Here is a 20041-nt window from a genome sequence, read left to right as displayed (position 1 = left end):
GAAGGTTATTGAGGTAGTTTGGGTCTTCCAAAGGATTTTTGATAATGGGGGTGATTTGGCCTAGTTGCAATGAAGTGGGGACACAGCCGGTGGCAAGGGAACTGTTGATAATAGAGGTCCAGGAAGGGGTGATATGTTTGAGGTTTTGGACAAGTTTGGAGGGGAGAGGGTCTTTGGTGTGGGAGGAAGGCTTGAGTTTGGAAATGATGTTAAAGACGTCTCTTTGCGTGACTGGCTGGAAGTTAAGCCAAGCGGCATTATTTTTAGTAAGAGTTAGGAAGATTAGAGTCCAGGAAATTGGGGGACAAGGAGGGGTGAGGGAGATCAGAGTTATGATGGGCAGTAGGGGGAGTTATGATGGAGGGTGGGATATTAAGAGAGAAGTTCAGATTGATGGTAGGGATCGCAGTAGAGGAAGGATTGCTCAATTAGTTTAATTATGTCTGAAAAAAGGAGCTATTTCTTCACATCTAGTCTTCGAGGCCAGTGAGAGCAGAAGTAGTTTGATTGCGCACAATGTTGAATAGTTCTCTTGGCCTATTCTGAGCTCGATCTAGTTGTGACCTGAAGGAGGAAGTTTTTTGTCTAAAGATGTGTTTTTTGTAGAACGATCTAGCAAGTCTGGGGCGGGCCAGGTTAGGAGAGGGGTGCTGTCTCCATAATCTTTCAGTCAGTCTGAGTCTACGTCTTCATAGGTTGAATCATGTGGTTTTGTTGGGGGCTGAATCATGTGGTTTTGATGGGGAAACATAACAGGCAGGTCTGGATTACAAGAAGGCTGTTTAGCAGCCATATTGAACTGATATACATTTAGGGTTTGGTGGTTATTCAGACTCAGTTTGGGGTGGTTTGCATACTATTTTAGGTGCTAAATTCACGGCTAACTAAACCTTGAGACGCCGATGCCAACTTTGCTAAGCAGACAATGTTGCTTCAGTTCTCATGTAACAAACGTAATTTGTGCCACTTAAAGTTCATGATCAGGTATTTCGTAAAGCTCTGATTGGAGGTGCTGATAGTAAGAATGAGTGGGCTACGGGGTAACAGTGGGTACACAGTCATGCCTTGAGCTTTTTCCTAAAGCTGGGTTTGTCCCCCAGCACTCTCAGTCCAAGGGGCCAACAATTCCAGAGCTTTGGAATCAAGATATGAATCTATCTCCCATATAAATGCAATTACAATACATAAGCGCACGCACCCTAAGAACCTCGAGAATTAAGCATTGATGGTGGGCAGATATGATTCATATCCGATGACTGTTTACTTATCCCATTTTACTGTACTAGTACAGTAAAATATGAAATTTGAAAAGTGGACATGCTAGTTTGTTATTTCGATTGAAAAGTAGAGTGGACGGATAGAAGAGGGAAGGCTTTGGACTTTTTTTTTCTTTTACATTGGGAGGTCATTGGAGAGTTGGGATAAGTTAACAGGGCTGTGGAGGGTAAGAGTTTAGAAAGGTTTTGGGGGATCAGTATAGTAAAAGAGGTGTCAGGTGGTGCAAGGAGGGGGAGAGTCTAGAAAGGGGCATTTTGGGATCACAGTAGTGGTATGATGTTTGGGATGAACGAGAGTAGAGGTAGAAGATATATTGAGAGTGGTATAGGGTAGTGCATTGGATATGCTGAATTAGAACAAAGTATATATAGATCCGTAAGTACATGTTAAGTTTATAGATGCATAAAGGAAGTACGTATACATAAAGCTATTGAAAGAGGTATAGGGTAATGCATATATTTTTTGTAGGAAAGTAATAAATATATAGATCCAAGCGCATGGAAGGTATATAGATGCAAATTGGATTAATATAGATTAAAGATGCATTTGATAAACTTTGGTTTTGAAGTGTTGTACTTGAAAATGTATTTAACAATTATTCTACATGTTAATACAAAGCAATACACATATATAGGTACTTATCTATAGTTCAAATAAATGCTTATATACAGAGGGATATGCTGTATATCTATGCCTATCTTAAGCATCTAGTAGGTACATAAGGGGATGAAAGACCTATAATTCCAAGAGGACCCCTGCTATTTATTGCTTTATGTGCCAGGCAAAGAGGTTTAAACTGGATCCTTAAAATAGGCAGAATGTTTGAAGGACACTTGATTAACATGTTGTGATTTTGTTGAGTAGCCTTGCAGCCACATTTGATACAACCCGTTTGTTACATATTTTGGTAACCCCAAATAAAGGGAATTGCCATGTTACAAGCAGACAAGAGGGATTAAATCACAATTCTTCTTAGATGTTCCAAGATAAACACTAAAATATTTCTATTGTTTTTAAGTAAGCAAAAAACATTTAGCAGCAAGCTTTTTTATTTGAAGGTCCAGATTAGTGCTTTATCCATCCACATGCCTAAATTCTTTATGGGCGGGTTGGGGACAGGAGGATTTCCCATACCACTCTGCCAACTGAGCACAGGCCTTAGACAAGGATGGAGTTTCCCAGAATCATTAGCGGTCTTGTCGCTGTTTAATTTTATAATTATACACTTTTTCTATACAGGGCACTAGTTGACGAGGTTCCAAGCTTGGGTCATTCGCAAAGGAGACCACTAGCTGCATGCCACCCACGTAGCGAGACTAACTATACACAACCCAAAACTCCTCTACAATTTGCCAATGGGCGTATATGAACACGCATATTAACATTTAAGTAGAGCTTAGTGACGAGGACTGCAGCAACCTATATATAGGTAGCGATTTATAGGATTTGAAAATATCTACACTTTAGAAAGGAAGTGAGCAACTCCAGTGCTTTATCTTGGATCTTAACTTCCCCAAGCCTTTTTTATTTATCGGAATTGTTTATGGTATTTAATGCCACACTCTAGGACAGTGGTCTTCAAACTTTTTTATCCCCCCCCGCAGTGTAGAAAAATAATTCGCCCCCCCCCCCTCAAAATATTTCACGATTATCTTATTCAACTGCCAATGTTTAAATAGGTCTAGACTTTTTTAAACATTGCAGCTAAGTTGTGTCACTGTTTTAGAAATGCAAACAAATTTATGATTTCCAAACATACAATTCCGGTGAGGCAGGCCTTATTAATGTGCAAAGTATCCCGTATGGTTTTTCAAAATGGCAGTGTGGGTCTTGGAGAAAATGTAAAGTCCCTTCCCCCTTTTGACACCTTCTCCCAGCCAGGATTTAAATGACAAAGGATGTGAATGATGGCCCATTACAGACGTGCTTACTGCAGCTCATTCTTTTAGGCTGAAATCAAAGCATGTTTCTTTTGGCCAGAGCCTTGCACCGCCCCCCAGTTTGAAGACCTCTGCTCTAGAAGCATGGATGGATCTTTGGACGAGAAGGGGTTGCCAAAAGGAATTTGGCAGTTAAGCCACTTTTTTAATCATTGGGAGGCCTTCCTTGCCCTGGCATGTGAAAAACGATTTACTCTGGCAGAGGATCCATGGATAAAGTGGGCACACCGGAAAGTGGCATATTGATATTTCCCAATACACTAGCGAGTTTCTTGGAAAATGCAAAGCAGGATGTTTGCAAAGACAACCCTGTGTAGCAGGTGAGGCAGACTTTAAAGCAGGGGTCTCCAAACCAGTCCTGGAGGGCCGGATCCATGCCAGATTTTTTGGATATCCCCATTGAGATACATGTAGTTATTTTAAAAATCTGGCATGGATCCGGCCCTTCAGGACCGGTTTGAAGACCCCTGCTTTAAAGGTACTAAGCAAAAGTAGGTGCAAGGGCAGCACCACCTCTTGAAGCAGAGGTTAACGTACAATTTAACTGTGTAGGATTAACTGGATGGTAGAGGAGAAGCCAAGCACAACTCAATGCAATTAAGGCCAACATGGGAGCCAAATCCCCCACCAACAAATGTGTGGTCTTAATGCCGCTTCTTGGTTTTTGGATTTGCATTAAGGAAATAAAGATATTAAGTAGCAGCTGGAATTGAACCTATTCCTCCGCCATACAATCTCCTCCACCGATTCCTTCAAAAGGGAAGTGACAAAATCATAATGCTCAAGTTCCTGCCATAGGCCTTGGCATTCAGACTTATTACTGCACTCTATTCGCCGTCGATTGACTTTTGACATGGTTATATACCTGGGAATAACATTGTTAGCATGTGTTACACATACATATGTTCGAATGTTCTTCAACCCAATACTGTATCCGCCCTACCCTCATGTGAAGAGTTCTGATACCTAGTCACACGCCAGGCATAATTATGTAGCGAATGTTTGACTTCCAAGACCTGTACCCCTCTTACCCAAAATTCTGAAGCATTCCGATACCCGCAAGGGTCACGTTCGCACTATGCAAAACTATTCATAAAAAACTATCCAGGTTACTCTACAAAGGAAGCTTCACAGAAGCCCATGTTTTGGCGTTAATGGTTTCTGTGGTAGTGTAGCTGGACTGCAGATTCGGAAGGAGAAATAAGGTTTTAAATTTGAACCAACCGAAATCTCATTGTCTGACCCCATATGACCTTGGTTTTTTTTCCTTATTTGATGCAATGAGTTTTGAGTTAGTCACAAGATGCGGCTGTGAAGAGCGCTGTACAGATATTTGTGATATGGGTAGTATGCTACTAGAAGGTGGTCCATGGCTGCTCCACAAACGATCCCAATTCACAACCGATTTTGCAATATTTCCAATGCCACCCGCGTACAAGGTGAGGAAACACGCCTCATAGTAGGGACTAACGAATCCCAGACATTCACCCCACCAGGTTGCAAGTGTTTATTTTAAACGTATGCCATTGCTAACACGTACGGCTGCACAGTAAGTGGTCATTTTGGGTAACTATTAAGTCCGCATACTTCAGCAGCCTAAACACCTGTTCACAGCACCAGTAAAAGGTGGCATTCTTACCTACACCAGCTGCTTCCATCTGCAGCAACAGGTATTCCATCCATGTGTTTTGGTGTGTACACGATTTTGCACAAGTTTCCAAGTTCATGAGACCAAGAAACTGGCTGAATGCGCACTTCTCCAAGTCACGAGAAGAACTATTATGCGGACACAGGGCACAGCACTGCCGAATCCAAAAAAGACATATAGAGTTACTTTCAGCCTTGAAGAACTATTAGTGTAAGCACAACCAGCACTTGTAAATGTGTGTAACATGCATGCCCAAACCTTTAACCCTCCTTCTGCTCTTAAACAGTTAGCAAAATATCCGGGTCTGAAAATGTGGAATCAACTTTAGTTTCGTTGACGTTTCCGCGCCACCGCCCAAATCAAACAATCAGAGCTATAATGTGCTGTATTCACCAAAAATCTTAAATTGCAATGCAACTACTGGACATCAAAGACCCAAGAAAATTTACACGTGTTGCTGTGCAGTGATCGGGCCCGATAAATGCCCCCACCCCAGGGTTGAAGGGCAATCCGAGAACATGTTGACACTAATGTAGCCTCACCTATGGATATAGCTAACCAGCAAATATTTTTTTTTAGTTTTAACCCAGTCCCCAACAGACGAGAATAACGCTAGTCTTGGCGTCAATTTTAATCTCTTACTGCCACACCATGCTCTCCCAAACATGGAGCTACTGAAAGCACCTTAAGAGCTCGTTTGGTTGCAGTTACAAGAAACCTTTTAAGTATGCCACTTTACAGTGGATGAGGGTTTTTAGCTAACTACAAAAAAAGTGCGCCAGAAACATTAACCGCCAGTTGAAATTTTTAAAGTGTATTCCACATTTTCAGACTAGAGCATTGTGCATACGAGTTTATGTACCCCTTTAAATCCAGTCTGTGTGTTCACTTAGGATTTACTAATTATGTGCCACGGCAATGTTTACAAGCAAAGAATCCTATTACGGCACCTAAAGGAACTAAAGTTAACACCAGCTTGTTTGAAAACCCTGCATTTCGTTTTTGCTGTATAAAAGATAGCGGGATCTAACCTAATAACCCACATGGTTATAGCACTAGTCCTTTTAAGGCCATAATTGTTTAATTATAAGTATTACAATATGGGCACGTGTGACGCCATGGGTAAATGTAGAGATAAACAGCACGGGACACACCAACACCATTAAAAACGTTGACTCAAGTGTCAGCATGCCCGGCATGGACCAGAATCCACTGGAGCCGAACTGAGTATTGTGAACCTTCCATTGTTAAACTTAAGGTACTGAACGCAGTACCTACAACGCTGCACATGTTCTTTCGTTTGCCTACCCAGCACTATCGCGGGCACGTGATCTTATACAAATGTTCGATCTTAAATTTGATGTAAAATGCATTCAAACTAATGAGTCTCCCATGCACATGGCAATTCAATTGACTTATCTGTCAAATCCTTATGTAGACATTCGGCTCGCCTTGGTTTTTGATCAAAAGGCTGAAAACAAGTGCGCTTTACCTGCGGTGGAAGCATGAACATGGTTTGGGCATTGTCACCTGTCTACTTGCAGTATGTGAAATAACCTCACTTTACATGCCGCGTTTGGACAGCACGAGGACGATTCCTTTGATATTGGTTATAATTCACCGAGGTTATTTCCTAAAAGAAAGGATCAAGAGTTGAAAGCGCGCAGCTTAAAGCGGCCTCCATTTTAATTAAACGGAGCGATAACAGCATCTTTACCTCGTTCGTCGTGTGCAAATAGCCGCAGCTGCCAAAAGCACTCACTATACAAGTGTTGATCTACTGGCGAGTGTCCAACGTCTTTGGTTAGCCACTTCCATTAAGGGAGAACATAAAGTAAGATTTAGAAATGCAACGAATGAAACCAGAAATGCATTAGGAGGGAGACGATCCAAGATTTTTTTTTCTCAACCTGACCTTTTACAGACTGCTTTTCAGACATATCTGATTGTCCAGCATTAGGATAAATCGCCAGCTGTTGGAACCAAGAAAGAAAAACGTTAAAACCACCAAGCACTGGCAGCGCCAGTTATATTATTTAATCCTACTACCACTGGAGGACTAGTTTGAAGTCTTGCTTGCACACCTACTCAGCATACAATTAAGGTAACCACATCAATTATCTGCATACCCTCACCCAAAAAACAAGCTCTGTAACCGCATTTCAAAGTACCATTTTTTTTATTTATTTCAAATTGCAACCTCATCAAAACAGTGCAAATCATACATATGCAAAATAGACATTTCTTAGCTTTTAAAAAATTTGAAGTACATACACATCACGGCAAAAAAATACAAAAATAGTTAAAAGCTGCTGCAAATACGATCCATTCATTTTTAACATATATGGATATATTAAAAAGTCTGAAAGGTCGGTGCATTTCTAATGTGGAAGGGGGGCGGTTAGCCACCATTACATCAGGAGTTGCGAGGGGGCAAAATGTAAGTGCAGGTTTGGTTATCGTACTAGTAGGCTAATTATAGAGGGTTGAAATAGGGGCAGATTTACAAGCTCCTTGCGATACTTGTGCGTCATTTTTAAACGTGGGAAGTGACACAAGGGGCGTGTAAATCTGCCCCTAGAGGATTTTACAACGAAAGTGACTCAGTGCCTAACCTTAATGCTCGGGGACGCAACATATTTACATGTCGCATCTGTGCTTCGCAGGGACACTTGCACCATGGTGCAAGGGTGCCTGCATCATGGGGAGATTGTTTAAGTGCAGGAAGGGGGCACCTTACTGCACAAAACAATGAATACAGGCATTTTCCTTGTTCAATGCGTGCTGTAGAATGCAGCACGCTTTCAAAGAGGAAAAAAACTAGAAGTGAACACATTTTTATTCCACAACATTTAGACGTATTTCCAGATTAAAGATTGCTCGAAAATTTGGAAATGTGTCTCGTTTCATGGGTGTGGCGTGCGAACGTCAACACCCATGGAACACCAGTTTCACAGCGTCCTGCGTGTAAAGGGGCTGTGTTTGCAATGACCGGAAAGCCACGCAGGTCGGCTTTTCCTGTCCATGAAAATATGGATTAAATAGAGTGCGTCATTTTATACCTTCAGTTTAAAATGCTTGCCTTTCTAAAAAGTCTGTACCCGGTTTTTAACTAAAACAATGCCAAAAATAACCTAGAGCTTTGAATAAATTGGAAATACAGATTGTTACGCATAAAGGTTCAAGTGGGGAGACTGAATAGTACCACTTAACTTTTGTAAAGATGTGTCCAGACGTTCTTGGTCAGCAAAGTTATGATTGATTCATGTCGTCAGAAGCATTTCAGTCCAACAGACTGCCCAGTCGGCTACAGCCTACCGAGATTTAGTTCTCCTAAAGCAGGCATGGCCGCGTTTAGCTTCCCTGTAAACAGCAAACGTTGTTTAGAGCAGGTTTATCAACCTCCCCACCCCGCGATCCCCACCAGCACTATGGATGAGTGAACCCCTGCAGTATCATGGGTTCCCAGCGAAGTATGTGAAACAACCCCTACTCAACCTTCCAATGTGTTCCTATACCGGGCTTTGTTTTCACCAGTCAGCTACAGCCTATCGAGATTTAGTTCTCTTAAAGCAGGCATGGCCGCGTTTAGCTTCCCTGTAAACAGCAAATGTTGTTTAGAGCATGTTTATCAACCCCCCCCCCCACCCCGCGATCCCCACCAGCACTATGGATGAGTGAACCCCTGGGTTACCAGCGAAGTATGTGAAACAACCCCTACTCAACCTTCCAATGTGTTCCTATACCGGGCTTGGTTTTCACAAAAAGGTAGATCGTAATGGTGCAACAAAGATCCTAAAAAGAAAAAGCATACATGTTTCAGTAACTTTTGGTTGATTGATCCTATATAACCATTTAACTACAATTAACATTTTTTTTACATTAGTCAACCCTTTTATATCCGCGCTTTTAACAAGGCGCACGAGTATAAATGTGGGATTTAAAAAGTGCTGTTAGCAATGCAAGAAATAAAGTGTTTATACCCATCCAAGTACCTAAGAGGCAAGAGTTTTGCGCTTAGAAGAACATTTTTACCGATTATTTATACGTAACACCTTTAGACCACCCACCCAAAAATGTACATATCAAATTTAAACAAAACCGTGACAAGAGCTGCTTCCAAATTGTTTGCAAGAAATAGTGTGTCAAGTGGGATCAGGGAACAGCCATGGGTGTTTTTTCAAGTCCAACTCGCCACAGACATCAGCAGGGCACAGTTCATCGCATGGCATTGTGAAGACAAGGCATTAGGTACGAGTCCATTAACAGCAGTTCGTGTCATTCCGAGAGGCCATAACAACTGTCCATGTGAGTTCCGATGTTTGAGTCCAATGCTGCAGATTTGACGGTTCCGCTTGTGGCTGCCGAGGATTTCTTGTCCGGATGAGGTCCGTCGAGCTGATCCTGCACTACTTCAGCCCAGGAGGTGTAACTGACTAAGATCAACAGCCTTTCAGCAACCCCTACCTACGCGCGTCACTGCGCCACACCCGACCTATGTGACAAAGCCCCAGAGTGCAACTGACTACCCCCACCAACGCGTGTCACTGCGCCACACCCGACCTCGTGACAAAGCACCAGAGTGCAACTGACTAAGATCAACAGCCTTTCAGCAACCCCTACCTACGCGCGTCACTGCGCCACACCCGACCTACGTGACAAAGCCCCAGGGTGCATCACGGCGGAGGGCGTGGCCGCCTCTGACGCACTGCGGAAAGTCAGCGCCGCCATTTTGTCTGCACCGACCTCAAGCCCCCACCCCCTCCCTGCGGAGACAGGAGCCGAGCATTGCTGGACGAAAGAGGCCATCGTTTAAACCTTATATCAGCCAAGACATCCCTACGCTGCACAGCCGACACCCTCCGAATTACATCACTTCGCTCACTCCACTCCCTCCGACACCCCGTCCCAGTGCCGCCTGATCCCCACTGGTGGCCGCCATTTCACGCATCACCACAGCTCGTGTATGCATCGGGGAGACGGTAATCTCCCCCTTCCAGACATTTGTATAACACCTCGTGCCCCGCCTCTAGGCCAGGGACCACAGCGCCCGAGGTTCGCCGGAAACCCCTATCGAGGACGAAAGGCCACGGCCGCCATTTCACGCATCTCTAGTTTAAACATAGCCTACGCCTGTAGCGGAAACAGCGCGTCATCGAGTACCAAACACTCATGAAATGGCCGTAGCCTGCTGTATCTATCGACTCAAGCAACGGATATTTGAGGCCCTCCCCATCGTCGCAGTGTCAAAGCCGCCATTTTGTGCAGCGGAGTCAAAGCCGCCATTTTGTGCTGCGCGGGTCTCCCTGCCGAGTCACGGCCGCCATTTTGTGCTACTCGTAGAAGCTTCTAAAGAATCCCTCTCCGACTCGCTTAAAAGACGCAGCCGCCATCAGCCTCGGTAGAGGCCTCGTAACTCGCTGCGATTACGCCCCCGCCTAAAAAATTGGCCTAACCCGCCCGGCGGTTCGCGGTGGATTACGCGGCCGCCATTTTGAGTCTCGAGCGCGCGCCTCGGGGTCGCGGGGGAGGACGCCGCAGCCGCTTTAAACGCCTTCTGCCGACACTAACGGACCCTGCGCGCAGTAAACACTCGACGTCCTGAACCAGAGACATTCAAGGCCGAACAGACAACGGGAGATTCACACAAAATACCGACTTCTTACAGCTACCTGGACAAACACTTTTCCATATGAAAAGGAAACCTGGAGTGCGTTCCCAGCTTAATTTAAACATCCGGATCCTACACACGCGCAGCTTCACCATACCCTGGTTACAGACGCGCCTTACCTAGAACTTACTCTTCCGCGTTTATACTACCGAATAAAACACCAACTACCAAAAACAATAATCAACAGACTGCCGAAAACATCTCGTTAAGGGATCCTTAGGGCGTGCCTTCGCCTGACAACTCTTAAAATCAGCCCTTTTCAAATCTAACTTACAAACAACCGCGACTAAACTGCTACCGCTGGACCTCTCTCTTAACCATTTGCATCTACACTACTACCTGCTCCCGCTGGGCCTCCTCCCATCCATCTGCATCCCACTGTTGGATCTTCTTTACAGTTCCCCTTCACGCAACGCAAGTGTATATATACATTTGAAAATATGTCTCCTTCCGTAGAAAATAGTCCCTGAAGAAAGCCGATGATTTGACACTGCTGTAGAAGAGCGGCCACGCCCCGTTGTACAATTGGACGAAGGACCGTTGGCAGCGCGCGGATTGATATGGTACACGTCCTGAGAGCGGTGACGCCTGTTTTGTTAAATAACTGTGTGATGACGCACAGGCTCGTGACCAGAATGGCACCAGCCCAAGCACAAACGTGTTGTCCATAGCTAGAACACCTTAAAGCAATGAAACAGGCACTGGCAAAACCAATGTTAGCTTCATCAGTAGTAGCCAAGTTTATACATGCCAATATTTTACAGCAGGAAAGTGGGAGATTTTTTTTGTTTAAAAATAAAGAATGTATTTTACCCTATCGACTTCGAACTAAGCAGAAGCAAATCTGCCTGAATCGGGTCGATTGGTATGCAGGGGCGGCTGGTGACATTTGAAAGTGGTGCGGCGGAAACTGATTTGCATACTGCACCGTAGCTATCGAGCGAGCCCGAACCCCATTAGAGGGAAAATTTTGAAAAAAGAAGAAAAATCATGCATTTTCAAGCAAATTTAAGAAAGCAGGAAGGTTAATAAAGAAATTGTTAAAGTGCAGTTATTACATTAATAGATGGCATAACATAGGTAGCTGCTTATTCAGTATAACCACAGAGCCCATTACAGACATTTTGAAGAGAAATACTGGTGTTTATATTTCATGCAACATCCATAAAAAGTTTCTTTTAGATCAAAACAGGTCAGGAACTCATATATGATAAAAGGGAGATTCACTGAAATTATTTGCAGTAAAATTAGTGAGCTGCTGCTGTATTACAGTATTGAAAAATACACATTACTATCCCTGAATATTAGATTTAAACACATTTAGGATTTGGACATGTGTCTGTGCAGTGTCAGTGACCCAGCCAAAGAGGGCATGAATGAGCTGAAATTGCATCCTAAATTCAAACCTATCCTGAACGGGGCCCCAAAATATATTTGGCCCAGGGCCCCTAAATCCTTAAGATGTCCCTGGGTCAGGTGGGGTCAAGTTATCAAGGATTCAAACGTCTGATTGGCTCCGGAAAAGGTATTTTTGGGCAGATTTATATAGCGCAAACTCGACCCGAATTATTGCAGCGCTTTACATGAGCACCGGTTACGTTACACAAGGACACATTCAGGCACGGGCAGATGAAGTTATTTGCCCAGAATCACAGGGTGTGGACGGACCCCGAGGCTCGCGCACCAAAGTCGGCAGCTCTCGACCTCAGACCACAAGGATTCAACCTTAACTGTAGATGCATGAGGCACCTCTGTAGTATATAAACGTATATGATTTCGACGCATCTTCCAGTCACAATACAAACTCCTAGCTAGATGACAGGCACAGCAATTAAAGTGAGGGCACCTGCGCTTACCTCACCAGACACCCCATTAAGTATTGAATGGCAGCGCGCCCAGGTGACCGCGTCCATAGGGAGGGAGTACATGGGGAGCACCACGCCTGGCTTTCTAAGGCAGGAGCTTATCGCCGGGGTGAGAGCTCTCGGAGTATCTTCCTTACACGTGAATTCATTTAACGAGAAATATAACTTAGAGAAACCCACAACGGCCCACTCCATTGGAAATTGTTTCCAAAAATACAGTAACTCCTCTATGACGTGCACAAATCCTCCTGGTTCACAAACAAGTGCGCTGCCTCTGTTTGTACAGGAAGGACAGTGCCTGGTGTATAGTTGGCATGCAGGAGCTAGATTCGGAGGTGTAAGTACAGTCGCGGCTCACGGGGGAGGAGGGGTGTTCACACAGGGGTAGGTGGCAGGGAATTCAATTGAATTAAATAAAGAAGAGGAAAACTTACCTCAGCCCGCCGGTCCGTGCCACCTCTGCGGCTTAGCACCTTGTTCACGAACGGCCCTGGAGTGGCCCCTCTCAGCCTATCCTGGCGCTGCCAGCAGCGCCAGGCATGGCAAAGGGCACGGCTAATTTTCGCCCGAGGCACGCCCATTAGGAGCCCAAAGGGCTCCTAATGGCCATGCGCAAACAAGGGGAAACACAAGTGCACATGCGTGGGCACGGTGCGAAAAGTCGCCCTCCGTCCCCACTCATGCGCACTTGTGTTTTGGTGCTATCCCTGGTGACAGTCGTCATGTCGGTCAACATGACGCCAGACCGCCCACCCCCTTCGTGGGCGGTCCGACGTCATGCTGATTAGTTCTCCCTCTGCGTCTAGTTTGAACTTAATTAAACTGATTCAGTTTACTTAAGTTCAAACGCCGAGGGAGCTGCGGGCAGGGGGGCTACGCCCCAGCGCCCCAATGGACGCACCGCGGCTGTTGGTATGTAAGGTGACACACATATCTGCAAAGGCTTCAGATTGCTATGTGTGACATTTTTACAATTTCAGTGTAATCATGAGTGATGTTTCAACAACTATGAGTGACACTTTCTCGTGGGCAAAATCACACAATGAAGAATTGGGAAACATATAAATATTAGAAATTACACCCATTTGAGCAACGAGAAACTCTAACCCCCACATGCATCAACCTATTTAGAAAGTGCAAACGGTGTGAATCGGTAAATTCGGCCGTTTGCACTTCCTAAATACGTTTTTGGGATGCATCATGTATTTTTGTGAAATTCGCTATTTTTAGCTATTTCCAAAAATGCGATTGCTTTTAAGGAATCGCAAATTTGCGATTCCTTAAAAGCAATGCATGATTGTTTTTTTCTAATTGCGAATTAGCAATTAGGAGGTGCAAATTACCACGAGGTTGAACCTCGTGGTAATTTGCGAAAAGTTTTGAAAATGCTCAAAAATGCATTTTTTAAACGTTCATGTTTCAGACACGTGTGTGTGAAACATGCACTTCAAATTACATTTCTGGGGTGCAGGGGGGGGTCCTTTGGAATGCATTAACAAATTGCGATTTTCAAAAAGAAAATCGCAATTTGTTAAAGCCTTCCCATTGATCCCTATGGACCTTTTGGCCCATAGGAATCAATGGTAATTGCGAATTTGCACTTTGAAATTCGCATAATATTTGCGATTCGGTAAAAATTGCGATTTTTACTGAATCGCAAATATTTTGCGAAAATATACATGCATCCCATTTTGCGAATTCCAAATTGCGATTCCCTATTTTTCGCAATTTGGAATTCGCAAAAGGCCGGGATGATGCATGTGGCCGTTTGATCTTGAAACTAGTGCAAACTGATCTTTGCAAAATGCATTGTAACCCTCTGCGCTACTTTTTGGTGAGTCAAAACTGCTACTAGACAAGCAACTCTCCAGCAGGAGCTTTTACACCCATAAGTTATGTCTAAACACAGCACCCTTCCTCAACTCAGCTTGTGCGGCTGAGCCACAAGTAACTAAAGGATATCTGCGGCAAAAGCATTAACCCGCTGAGCTATCTACATAAAATACAGTTCGGTGATGTCAAAGTACACCTTCTTTGTTGCACCCTCTGCACTGTCTGGAGCATTTTGCTCTGCACCTGCAGTGTGTTATAGAAAGATCAGAGCTGGCCAGATGAAATCTGAAACCAGTTCTGCTCAGAGAAGGTACACTGTGTCTTCCATAAAGATAATGCAATGGGACTCCCTGCTTTCCACGACCTGCAATTTCCATCAAGATTTATGACTTTCCCTTAACTCCCTGATAGATTCAAACCCATACAAAATAAAACCATGCGGGAGGCAATTTAGATTGTGTATTTTAGCTTTCAATAATAAATTAAATTAGACTACGCACACTTAAAGTTCAGCAGTTATGTTTGAAATCACGCAGCACCAAAAACAATTACACAATTATGCAGGAAGCCATAGCTCTGTCCCGGCAACAGAAGCATCAGCCACAATTCGAATCCTTTCCACTCTGAAACATTTTCGATAGCAAATTCCCAAATTATCAGAGAGCAATTTAGCCTCCCACCTGAAGAATACACATTTTCGTTTGAAAGGCTGCCTCTGATTATTGGTGGTTGTGTGGAGTGAATTAGGTACATTGTAAAACCCATCTTTCAGCAGGTATGTTCATGGCGCATTATAAATGAAATATAATAGCAATTACATTACCCAAGACAGTAACGTCAGTGGCAGTCTCTGAGGGTGAGGCACGGTACCATCGACCAGCTCATCATTAGGGTCTGCAGGCCCCAAACTCGACTGCAGCTTCCGTACTCACGCAGCATCAACAGAGGCTGATGACACCACTTAACCCAGTACTAGTCCAGCACTGCAGCGACCACGGTCCAACCCCAAGTCGACTGGCAGCACATTGGCTCGCCATTAATTAAACAATTTGCAGCACAGAGCCATACATCACATAGGTCAATGTCATCACTCCGACCGCACCCTACAATGCACTGTCCCGATCGGCCTCAGCAACACTGAGCTGTCTGCGGAGGTCCAGAGCCTGTGCTAGCACTACACTCCGCACTGCCACACTCCTCGTCCCCCCCACTTGGCTGCATTTTAGTTTGTGCCGCCGTCCCCGATCACCAATGCCTCTCTGGGCGGGCGGCCATGAGTCGACACTTCAGTGTCTGTGTGTCCTGGCACTGTTGTGCCACCGCTAGTGACAGTGAAATTTACTGGGGGTCAATGTCATGGTGTGTCCCTGATAGAGCGCGCGGGTCACCCGGGTCACTAGATTACCAAATTTCCACGCACTGGGCCCTGGCGTGCATACGATGACAGTGTTTCGCATGAACCGGGTGAAACCTCTCCACGCTACTATGAGTAATCGAGTGGGTGACTCTTACACCACTTACTATTCATGTACCTGACTTACCACAGGCACATTACTCCTGACGGATCAGGAGCTAGCAGTGGACAGGAGATAAGGGTTTTCCTAAAAGGGAGAAAATGCTTTACACATTTAGTACCTTTAATTCCACTTTAATGTATAATGACCACAGACACCTTGATAGTTTTAAGGATTTTATATAGTAAAAGTTTAAAAGGAAAATGCCATTACAAGGAGGCAAATGCAAAGCAATACATCAATGATTAGAATCAGAACCAGGATGTAACTATGGATGAGTGTGAGTATCATAGAATAAAAGGGAACACTATAGGGCATGAATCATAATAAACATATTAAGCTAATATGGTTTAAACTAGGGCAAGGACGTGAGGAGGACCTAATGTGTGACCTAATACCTTTATACTAATTCCTAAACCTTATGCTATCTTTACTAACTTCACGGCAACCATACTAAGGGAAAAGGGAATAAGTGGAACAAACTGGATAAACAGTTGGGTTTAACAATGTCCTATAGGAAGGGTAAAAGTGGAACATTTACTAATAATCAATTGCATAAAATTACATTCAAAGGAGATATGGAGAATATCACCGGCAAGATTGCTTTAATTGGAAAAGGAAAAGTTTAAGCGTATAGTATAGACAGACACCTATGCCAATATTTACCTAAGTGAGAATGAGGACTAACCCTGGCCACGGGTCAGTTGGGAAAGAACGGGACAAGGACCCTCAAGGATTCAGGAATACCAGAAGGTGAGCAGGTACAGCTCATGGACAGTCAGGACAGGATACCCCTCAGGTCTGGGTCAGGACTGGGTTCACCAAGGCACGACCAACCCCTCACAGCTTCGGATGCAACGCCAGCGTTACCCCCTCTTCTGCACGGAATCCGCCAATAACCCCGATTGGGTTTTCGAATCTCCCAGCAAAGTGCTTTGCTTTAGCACTTAGGACTAATTTCCACCCCTTGGAGTTTGTGGAAAGTTTCAGGCAGAATGCTCCGCAGCACTCTGTATCAGGCACCTATAGAGTTCGTAGGGTCAGTGACAGGTCTGCTACTCGGACAAGTCGGACAATTTCTCTATGCTAAACTAGGCTATATATACAGTTTTAAGTCCCCAAGACCACCCATAAATGTTGCAATATGACAAAGTCCCATCTTCTGATTGGTCAAGGGAGGTGGTTAGGTCATAGGTACCACCTATATTCTTATTACGTTTTTTCACGTGACATTACCCTCCCCCTAACACCTGGGTTCCCAGGCCTACGTGTGGGAAAGTACAATAGTGAAGAAAAGGTTTGCAACATTGTTGCACATTCAGAGTAAAAATAGCAAGTCTTCAAGGGCGAAGGTGCGTCTGGAAAGGACAGTCCCCTTTTCAATGGCCAACTGGCCAGGTTCCATTGCTGCACGTCCCAGATCTTAGGTCACGTGATGAGGGATACGTCAGCTTCAATATGGTTCTGGTCCCTAAGTCCAGGCCCTCATTTACGCGGTACATGAAAAGTAAGCGAAAACAAATTAATAACACAAAATAAAATGAATACACTGTACACCATGACCAACTACTCTTAATCCCTTATTTTATAATACTTATTGCATTAAGAGTTAGTGCAGAAAAGATGCATATACAAAAGCGGCTTAAGATAGCATGAAGCATGATTAGTGACAAGCGGCCATTTTAACACCACTGCGCATGTGCAAACTTTTCCCTCCAGATTGCGAGTGCGTCACATCACATGGGTATGACCGACGCATGCGCAGACTGGATTTCTGCAAAGCGGCCATTTTATTAATGTGCAAGCGTGATTACGATGAAAAACACATAGGCAAGCCTCCTAGGGACACCCGTGTGTTGGGGAAATACAAATAAAATGACAAACAATCGGAGTTAGTACGGTTACGATTTAGGCGAGGTTCATGAAAGAGAGCAAGTCGCGTTACGTGCGAATCCTTGCTCCATCAATCCCCTCTTTGATGATATTTACTATCATCACTACACATGAAAACAGATGCCAACTTCATTCATCCAATTCATCCATCTCAATCTCAATAAACTTATTGTTGAGCTTTCTCTCCGCCTCTCTGTGTGTATGATTGTTCTTTATTTTCTTATATATCTGATTTCTTAATTCTTCTAATTCCAATTCTTCAGCCTTTCGTTTTCCTTTCTTATTCACTATATATTTTCTGCATTTCTGACATCTGCAACAGATGAATATGATCAGAACAATCAAACCTATTCCAGCTATTGGCATCAGTATTTTCCATATAAGACTTTTACCTAAATTAGAGAACCAACTACCTACAGAGGAGAGACCATCAGTCAGTCTCTTCCAGACACTGTCAACCTCTAATGGTTTGAGTTCTTTTTCCAAATTAGTAATGTTTCTTATATACTTCTTAATTTCGACGCTTTTATCAGGAATGTAAGTGCAACAATGTTGCGCCCTCAGCATCCTGCAGACTCCGCCCTCTTTTGCCAATAAGGTATCAAGAGCAAGGCGATTCTGTAAAACCATTGATCTGATCGCAACCATTTCGGTATTGATCATCAGAAATCCAGCAGCAGTGTCAGTTGATAACCGATCCACTACTGTAGATAATTTGCAGATTCTGTGAGTATTCAGAACTACCCCCATTCCAGGTATCAGTGCACTAAAAATATCACCTACAATTTCTCCTACACTTTCACGTTTGCTACGCACTAAGCCATTAGTAATCTCATTGCTTCCAGCTGCATTGTTCACATGGTATATTTTCGGAAAGACAATGCCAAAGTAGCAGCTTCCATACCAGTGATCCGGTAATTTGAAATAAGCCTTGTTTCCACATATATAATAAATTCCTGGAAACACAGGTTCTGACCCATTTTTGAAACCCCAACCTCCAATTACCTTGTAATTATGTTCACACTCGCTGGAACCAATGAATACATTGTTATAATAACTAGTCTTTTCTCTATGAAGACAGAGTTTCCCTTTCCGTTCAAAATCCAGCAACAGAGCAGAAGTAACTTCGCTTTGAGAGGTGTTATCCATGTTTTCTGCCCATCTAGGGATTCTGTCCTTCTCGTCATTTGCCTTTTTCTGAAACTTTTCCCTTCTCTTCTCTGCCATTTTTAAGAACACTTTCTCTTGTGCATGTAAGGAACAAGTCAGGTTAGCTTTTCTAGCTTCATTTAAGTCTATGTCACCTATAGTCAGGAAATATTCTCCCATGTAGCGAGTCACTTCACCAAGTGTATGTACAAGGTTCAGATTCCCTCTAATAGGAAGTTCTGAAAAGATAACGTCAGTGTTCGAGTAATAATACTGTAAAGTGCTTCTATAGAATAAGCTTGCTAATATACTACAGGAAATTCCATAGGTCAGGGGTAAATGGCGGTATGTCACGCCTTCAGCTACAGAAGTAGGTAGCATCATGCAGACATAGCAATCTTCTATTTCCATAGCTTCTACATAGTGCACTAAAAGATTAGCGAAAACATTTAAGTGTGTCCTGTTTTTCATTTGGTGATAATGTAGTTCACCCTCATCTGATGCTTCTAAGTCAGGTCGTGTATGTCTCAGACTCACTGAATTGTCACGTCTTTCTACTCTTCGTGGGGTTTCTTCGGTATGTACAACTTCTGCGTCTTGTGTCGTCAAGTCTGTAGGATATATATTAGGGTCTTTGCTTATCATAAAAGGTATAAACACTGTTAGTCCTATCCATATCATTACCACTAGTACTACACTACAGATGCATATTTTACAGCATGTTCTGCAACAGCTAAATCTGGATCTTCCAGTGACATTTGAATCAGACATTTTATCTTACAGGTGGCTTTTTCCAACCCCTCTTTGTTTCTATTTCAGCAGAGGTTATACTTTGCTTCACCTCAAGGAGGGTCTTCGTCAGAACTCCGATTAGTAGTTGACTCTTCGTCACTTTTGCCACAGGCTTCGGGCTCATCAATTTCTTCCAACACCAAATAGGTCCATTCAGGGCTCCGATACAGTCTGTTCTGTTTCTTTACTCTGCTGCCTTTTCGGATGGACTTTCCTTGGGCTTCTGTCTCAGGAATTCCAAAGCGGGGTATCAGTTCCCTAAGTAATAATTTAGCTACAGTCAGGGCATCATTCTTCTTTGCTGGGTAAGCCTCCACCCACCGGGAAAACAAGCAAACTATGACCAGGACATATCTATATCCTTTGCACAGGGGCATTGTTATGAATTCTGCCTGCATCCTAATGAAGGGACCTTCTGCTCTCCCAATGGTACTTTGTTCCACTACTGTCTTCTTTCC

At 43.7% G+C, this 20041-nt stretch overlaps 1 long non-coding RNA gene across 1 annotated transcript; it reads left to right on the top strand.

Moving 5' to 3' along the window:
- The first annotated feature begins 1380 nt into the window (after positions 1-1380).
- Positions 1381-8400, top strand: LOC147689437 (uncharacterized). The gene is made up of 2 exons (XR_015300728.1): positions 1381-3561; positions 3746-8400. It is a non-coding gene; the product is annotated as an uncharacterized LOC147689437 (long non-coding RNA).
- Positions 8401-20041: the final 11641 nt, after the last annotated feature.

This window comes from Lissotriton vulgaris, chromosome 10 (assembly GCF_964263255.1).
Source record: "Lissotriton vulgaris chromosome 10, aLisVul1.2, whole genome shotgun sequence".
Lineage (NCBI taxonomy): Eukaryota > Metazoa > Chordata > Amphibia > Caudata > Salamandridae > Lissotriton > Lissotriton vulgaris.
The sequence above is the reverse complement of the archived record's forward strand: the minus strand, read 5'-3'. Positions and strand labels throughout refer to the sequence as shown.